Raw genomic sequence first — 8,764 nt, 5'->3', positions numbered from 1 at the left:
TTATCAACATCTTATAGTTCTTAGCGTATAAGTCTTTCACCTCCTTGGTCAGGTTTATTCCTAACTATTTTATTTTTTTGATGCGATTTTAAAAGGGATTGTTCTTTTACTTTCCCTTTCTGACATTTCATTGTTAAAGAAATGCAACTGATTTCTGTGTCTTAATCTTGTATCCTGATACCTTGCTGAATTTATCAGTTATAGTAGTTTTTGTGTGGAGTCTTTAGGGTTTTCTATATATAGTATCATGTCATCTGCATATAATGACAGTTTTACCCCTTTTCTTCCAATCTGGATAATTTTTATTTGTTTCTTGTCTGATTGCTATGGCTAGGATTTCCAGTACTATGTTGAACAGAAGTGATGAGAGTGGGCATCCTTGTCTTGTTCCAAATTCTAATTCTACCATTGAGTAGATTATGTTGGCTATGGGTTTGTCATAAATGGCTTTTATTATGTTGAGATAAGTTTGCTCTATACCCACTTTGGTAAGAGTTCTCATCATGAATGGATGTTGAATTTTATCAAATGCTTTTTCTGCATCTATTGAAATGATCATACAGTTTTATTCTTTTCACTTGTTGATGTGGTGTATGTAGCACATTGATTGATTTGTATATGTTGAAATTGAACCATCCTTGTGACCCTGGGATGAATCCAACTTGATCGTGGTGTGTGATCTTTTTTATGTGTTGTTAGATTCAGTTTACTAAGATTTTGTTGAGAATTTTTGCATCTATATTCATCAAAGATACTGGCCTGCAATTTTCTTTTTTGGTAGTGTCTTTGTCTGGTTTTGGTATCAGGGTGATGGTGGCTTCATAGAATGGCTTTGGGAGTGTTACCTCCTCTTCAGTCTCTTGCAAGAGTTTGAGAAGGAGCCGTATAAGTTCTTTTTTCTATGTTTGGTAGAATTCCCCAGTGAAGCCATCTGGTCCTGGACTTTTGTTTGCTGGGAGGTTTGTTGTTGTTGTTGTTGTTTTAATTACAGATTCTATTTCACTTCTAGTAATTGGTCTGTTCAAATTATCTATTTCTTCTCAATTCAGTTTTGGTGTGCTGTATATTTCTAGAAACTTGTCCATTTCCTCTCACTTGTCCAATTTGTTGGTATATGATTGTTCATAGTATTCTATTATGGTTTTTTATTTCTGTGGTAACAGTTATTATTTCTCCTCTTTCACTTCTTAGTTTGTTTATTTGGGTCCTCTCTCTTTTCTTCTTGGTGAGCCTGGCCAGAGGTTTGTCGATTTTGTTTATCCTTTCAAAAAAACCAGCTCTTGGTTTTATTGTTTTTTTTCTATTTTTTTAAATCTCTATTTTATTTATTTCCTCTGTGATCTTTATTTTTTCCTTCCTTCTGTTGACTTCAGGTTTTGTCAGGGAGCTTTTAATCTAATAGAAAAGAAGTGTTTATTTTTAGCCTATATACTTTATATAGCTTAGTTCTTACAATATACCTATGAGATTATTATTATCCCCATTTTACACATAAGGAAACAGGCTTAGAGAAGTTGACACTTGTCAAGGGTTACACTCATGGGAAATGACAGCCTGAATTTCACTTCTCAGGTCTCTGACTCTGAGCATCATTTCCTTAATCTTCTTGTGTTGCCAAAATCTGTACAGTTGGGCTTCTGCCTCAGTTTCCTTGTTTAATATTTCAGTTTCTGGCTTAGGCTGAGCCCTGCTCCAAACCCCAGACAACTTGGCTAGAAATCATGCACCCAACTCTTTCCTCCCATCCACACATCCCCCAGTTAGTGTTCTGCTATAGATAGTCCACTTGCCTGGAAATGAAAAGCATTGCTCCATGTTGCAAAATAGCTTCTAGGAACTAGCCAGAGGAATGTTCCCTTTCATCTGTAATTCACCCTCATGGTTCTTTTGAGTTTCACACTCAGCATCAGACACTCCAAAAAATAAATAAGCTATGTAATAGGAATAGTAAACAAAGAAGGAAGTGGCACTGATTTATGCAAACTTCATTCTTTGACCTCTTAGCCACGGCAGTATATCTAATGGTCCCAGCATCCTTTCCCTATGAATGGATGTAGCATACAGTAGCGCTCATGATGTAACTTGTCCCAGATCTCATCTCGGCTCTGCCCGTCTCTGTCAAGGCTCTGGAGAGAGCAGAAAGAGTGGAATAGACTCTGAGGGAGTCATCTGCACAGGACAGACGTTACAGAGACCACGGGAGCCCTGGTCTGTGGTCATGGCTTTGAATTCTTGTAGTCCTCTCCCTGCTCCTCTTAGCCTGCTTCCTTGGTGAGCAAGGAGCTTACTTCCTATTGGCTCATTTATTCCCATTGACTTACCCAGTGCAGGCGGAGGGGTAATATTTGCTGCTGCCTCAATTGCTTTACCTTACTTAGAATGGCAGAATTTAGCAAGAGTTAGTTAGGTATTGAAATGTATCATTGCAAGTTCTCACTGATGGTTGTAACATTTTCTCTGTTTGTTACTCAACGCAATCCATTCTACCCCAAGACATTCAGTATGACATTTAGTGAGAAATCTTTAACAAAATTCTGTCAACCTTTCCCCATATTCAGACTGACACTTTTGATGATCATAAACCAGACTTTCAGCAATCTTCTATAGACCCTATGTCACTCTGATTGACACCTGTTATTTACTTAAGCGTCCCTTCCCTCCACTCACATACCCAACAGATAGTAATACCTGCCCAACCCAAGCTCAAGTTTGCCTTGGACCTTCTGAGCCTCTAGCTGTGTGTAGCTGGATCCTTTTATTGCATATCCCCCAGTCCTGTTTCCCTTGACCACACCACGGGCAACAGCTCTGTAAGTCACTCAAACTCTTTTGCACTCACCCCCCATCCGATAAAATGTAAACATGTTCATGGTCAGCAGTTTGGTGGCTTGTGGTTTCCTTTAACTCAAATTTAAAGCCCCGCTCAGGGTTTGCCATTGTTTCTGTGCAAGTCCAAGAATCGTTATTTGTTTACTCTGAACACGAAGGTGACCGACAGAGCTCCAACCTGACTAACCACAGCATCCTGCAGTCAGTAAGTAGATGATTTGGGGCTTATGTGGAGTTTACCTGCATCTTGAAAACTTTTGAGACTTATCTGATCTAGTGCCCTAAGAAGTAATACAAAGTAAAATTTCAAAGCTTTGCATCAATATTTTCCTTTTGGGACTCCATTCAAGTCTAGAAAATTTTGTGGTCAAACTCCATAATTTTTTTGCCTACAATGTTGACTGTGTAATTTTTGGCAAATTGCAGGCATTCTTTGTTGCAAATTCTTTTGAAACCATTGGCAAATGTTTAGTAGCATTGATAATATTGACCACAAATTAGTTCTAAACTTAGAAAAAAAAGAAAAAAAATTATTTTGTTTTAAATGTTCTAAAACCTGACTAATTAAAGTGTATTTTTTCCTTTTCTCAAGTCCATGTGCTATTTGTCTCTTAGAAATTTTTAAATGATCTCAGTGTATTAAGTGTCTGACAAAAGACTATACACGCTGATGGCTGCTAGCCTATTCAAATCTCTCATTTTACTGTTGTTGAATATCAGCAGGCAACATGTGCTTGGCATTCTAAGTAAGGTTGCTGTCACAACTCGGAAAATACTCTAGAATTCAATACATTTTCCAAACATTCATTTATTATTCATTCGTTCAACTAATTGATAGCTAGTGCTTACTACGTGCCAGACATTGTTCTGGGTTTTAGGCCTTAAAATGATGAAAAAAGATAGACAGTGTTTCTGCCTGCATGGAGCTTATATTCTGGTGGTGGGTCAAATGTTTAATTGAATGAGTGAATGAATGAATGAAGGTGGAGAGATGGAAGAGGCTGGGATTGGGCTGGATTGTGGTCACAGCAACCAACAATCCTTGATAGTGCCTGAGGGCTTAAACAGAGCCAGAAGGAGGTCAGTTCTGGGTGTCTGAACCAGTTTGCGACCTTATACACTGGTAGCCCCTATCAGAAGCCCTGTCTCCGTATTTAAATGCTTGGGAAGTTGTTGCTGCATTCACCTCTGTCCTTCCTTATGTACCCGTTTCCTCCGTAATGTTGGCTCTGGTTACAGTCTTCTTCCCTCTTGGCTGGTTCCCCCTCTGCCAGCCTCCTTGGGATTGATACTTCTTTGGCCTAGCTCTTGGTTCCCCTCTTTTCCTTCATCCTTAGATACTCTCCTTGGATCCCTTCTTACCTCTGTGTTCCACAGCTATTGGCCAGCTCTATCTCAGTCTGAGCCCAGCTCTAGTTTCTAGGTTGGAGCCTTAGACATGACCTGACCTAACCGGGGGAAATCAGATGTCAGGGATTGGGGCCCAGCAGCAGTTTCCAGACAGTGGTGGTGGTCAGATCCAGGCAAGAAACAAGGTTGGGGTTGCAGGGGGTTATCTAATTTGGAGCAGAATCATGACTGGGAGGAGAAGACTGGCAGGAGAGGGTCAAGGGGTCAGGGATTCAGGGTAGGCTCCCCGCCCGGCAGAGTAACTAAAGTGCAAAGCAAAAAGTTACGGTAAGATCCAGTCTTATAGACAGGCAAGCATAACAGGGGCTAGGGACAAGGCTGCAATTTGGTGAGCACACGGGGCACACCAAACCCAGGCTGTATTAGTACTAATTCCAGCTTCCATACCTGGGGGTCTGAAACTATTGATCTGACAGGCTGGTTAGGGCTGAGACTCACAGAGAGTACTTGTTCAAAGCACAGACTTTGAGAGGAGACAGAAGAGGGTGTGAATCCCAACTCTGCTATTTACTAGCTCTGTGACCTTGGGCAAATTGCTTTACCTCTCTGATCCTCAGTCGCCTTACCTGTAAAATGGAGATGGTAACACCTGCCTTACATGGATGTGGTGAGGATTAAATGAATGAACTGGGGAAGACTATGAGGCCTCCTCAAACAGGAAGGCCAATAAACAAGTCTTTGAGCATCTGGGGCTCCCCATGAGGCCCAAGTGGGGAGGTGACAACAGTCAGCAGCCCAACGCTGGCACGGCCGGCTCTGGTTCCAACAGTAGTCTAGCGTGGTCCTTCAGGTCTGGCTGCTGGAGAGACTAACACCCAGTGGGGTGCTCTCCCACTGGGTCTGGGGGAGTGGTTGAGTGTTGGCCCATTTGTCTCTACCACATGCTCACGTGTACAGTACTCTTGTATTTGCCATGGCTCTGCTGTCAGCTCATAACCTTCCTGAGCCCTGAGCCAGTATGTCTCCTTCTTTTAAACTCAAACAATGTTGACCCAACGTTGAAAATGGACACATACATATGGTCTCTATTGCTGAGTCTGTTCCGTATACCAATGTTGGACTTAACCTTGCGTTCTGCTCAGAGATCTTCGGTTGCTCCTTATTTTTAACTGCATCATCTGTTCAGTTTTCTAGGCCTTTTAGAATCTGACTTCGGTTTCGTAGCCACTGAGCTCCCTCTGCTTCCTAACACGCCCCCTTTTTTCTGTCTCACCCAGACCTGTGTCTCTCCTCACAGCTTCTCCTTCCCCCTTGGGTGCTTCACCTCCAGCTGCCCCTGCTGTTCCTCCTCTCTCTAAAATCCTACTCTTCCTTCAACCAGGCTCAAGTCTCCTTGCCCTTGAAGCCCTTTTTCTCGTTCTTGTTGTTTTCTTCCAGTTTTATTGAGATATAATTGACATACCACACTGTATAAGTTTAAGGTGTACAGCATAATGATTTGCTTTACATACATTGTGAAACAATGACCACAATTAGTTTAGTGAACATCCAACATCTCATATACATACAAAAGAAGAGAAAGAAAATGTTATTTCCTTGTGAAAACTCTTACGATTTACTCTTTTATCAACGTTTACATGTAACATTCAGCAGTGTTAATTATACTAATCATGTTGTACATTACATCCCTAGTACTTATTTATCTTACAACTGGAAGTTTGTACCTTTTGACCTCCTTCATCCAATTCCCCTCAATCCACCTCCCACCTCTGGGAACCACAAATCTGATTTCTTTCTTGAAACCCTTTTTGACTCCTGGAATGCTTATAGATCTACATATCCTTGACGACCTGTGATACTTAATAGTTTAGAATTTATCAAATTACACAAAATCTAAGATGCCATCAACTAAAGATGCACCATTATTTTATGTGCCATTAGGAAAACCCTTCTAATTAAACTGGCAACTAGAGAATGTAAGACACCTTTTGATTTCAGAAATGTTAAGCTATAATAAAAGGACATGTTAGAATCAATGAAATATGGTAATTATTTAGTGGTACTTATTATAATTATAATGGACATTATCACTGTTTCATAATTGCTGTTTATTTTCTGAATCCCCTACTAGAATAAGGACTTCGTGAGGACAGATTTCATGCCTCGCTATTCACTTACCATCCAGCTCACCCTGGTACTCAACAAATGTTTGCATAAGTAGATTTCTAAAGTGAACAGAAAGTTCCTCGAAGACAAGAATTATGTATTACACTCTTATGTATACTTATTTTTAAAGTTGACATGTAACACACGTAAAGTGCACTAGTCTTAAATGTAGAGCCTAAAGTCTTTTTATATATGTATACATCTGCATTATAATCACTCAAATTAAGATATAGAACATTTTCCTACAGTACTTTTCCCAGTGCTGAGGAAATAGGAGGTATCCGTCTATACTTATTGATTGATTAAATGGTCTTCAGCTACCCTTGTATTGCTCGGTTTCAACTCACTACTGTTTTCCCTAGTTCATTGGTTCTCAAACTTGCAAGAATTTGGAGAATCACCTGGAAGGCTTGTAGAAACACAGACTGCTGGACCCCAACCCCAGGTTTCTGATTTAGAAGGTCTGTGGTAAGCCTGAGAATTTGCTTTTCTAACAAGGTAGTGCTGACGTGGCTCTAGTGGGATGGAGGAGGGGGGGTGTCTTTCCAAAGGTATTAAATTCTCCCTAGTCATATGCTCATTCTAATCAGGGGTTCTTCAACATTTCTGAAAGCCCTGGCAGTGTGGTGAAGCCCACGTACTCCCTAGAATAATATTTCTAAATGGAATAAAGTAAAATACTTGGGACTACAAAGAAAACCAATTATATTAAAATGGATTGTTCAAATTATTAAAAAAATTGTAATATGTACAATATTTGTGACAAGTCAGCTGTGATGTGATATTAAAAAATTTGAGGTTTCTGTTGGTGAAAAACTCCCACACCTACCGATAGTACTACTGTGGTTTGTTGCATACATTTACAGTTGAAAGAAATGGTAAATTTCAGATAGAGTTTAGTGAAAATAAAGAACCTAGGTTAGGAATACTTGTCCTTGTGCACTCTGAAATGGGGCGCTCTACTCTTGACATTTGGTGAAGTTCCAAACAATTCAGTTTGGTGGTTCAATATTATTAATTAAGTATCTCCTATGTGGAGACACTCTGATAGATGATCGACATTCAGAGAGGAATAAGACACTGTCTCTTCTCTGTACAAGTACCTCCCATTTTGGTGGGAAATATAAAAATATAAACTGATGATTAAAATGGAGTGTGACATATGCAGAAATAGAAGTATGCACAAGGCACAGAAGTAAAGAATGGAATGATTTATGCAGAAGTGTGAGAGATGGGGATAAGATCTAGAACTCGGTCAAATGGAAGTTGTAGTGGTAGACTATTACCTCGGTGGTCCTTGATGAAACATGCCTCCACATATTTAGATCCCCTGTATTGACTCTGAACTTGGCCACAAAACTTGCTTTGGCCAGAGGATATTACCAAGCATGACACAAATAGTTGCACATGGGGGCTTGTCTCTTGTAATATTTGGGCTTCAGCTGCCATTTCAGAAGCTTGGACTTAGAAGACTGGATGAGGAAAGGCCATATGGAGAGTGGCCCCAGAGGATGAGAGCCCATCTTGGATGTTCCAGCCTCAGTTGAGCTCTCAGCTGAATGCAGCCACTTCAGAAATCCCAAGTAGTAGTGAGGGAACAGCAGCAGTACCGCCCAGCCTACAGAGTTGTGAGAAGTAGTAAATCGTTGTTTTAGCCACTATGTTTTGGAGTGGTTTGCTACACACCAATAGATGATTGAAACAGTTGTTTTTATTTTATTTTATTTTATTAAAATAAATTTATTTATTTATTTTCTTTTGGCTGTGTTCGGTCTTCGTTGCTGCACACGGGCTTTCTCTAGTTGCGGCGAGCAGGGGCTACTCTTTGTTGCGGCGCGCGGGCTTCTCATTGTAGTGGCTTCTCTTTGCTGTGGAGCATGGGCTCTAAGTGTGCAGGCTCAGTAGTTGTGGCGCACGGGCTCTAGAGTGCAGGCTCAGTTGTTGTGGCGCACGGGCTTAGTTGCTTTGCGGCAAGTGGGATCTTCCTGGACCAGGGACTGAACCCATGTTCCCTACATTGGCAGGCGGATTCTTAACTACTGCACCACCAGGGAAGTCCAACGTATTTAATTTAAAATTTTCTAGTAGCTACAGTAAAATAAAAGAAAACAGATGAAATTAATTTTGATAACATGTTTTATTTAATTCAATATGTCCAAAATATTATCTTTTCAACATCTAATCAACACAACAACTATTGACGAGATATTTTACTTTTTTTTTTTTTTTTGAGATGTACTTGGGGTACATCTCACTCCAGACCAGCCACATTTCTAGTGCTCAGTAGCCATATGTGGCTAGTGGCTACCATTTTGGACAACACAGGCCTAGCCACACAGGACATGGTGATTCTGTAAAAGGAAGGTGACAGTAATCACAGCACAGAGGAAGTAGTCTCCTAAGGACCACTTGAGGAAGT

Source organism: Balaenoptera acutorostrata, chromosome 9 (genome assembly GCF_949987535.1).
Source record: "Balaenoptera acutorostrata chromosome 9, mBalAcu1.1, whole genome shotgun sequence".
Lineage (NCBI taxonomy): Eukaryota > Metazoa > Chordata > Mammalia > Artiodactyla > Balaenopteridae > Balaenoptera > Balaenoptera acutorostrata.
Note: the sequence above shows the minus strand (reverse complement) of the source record.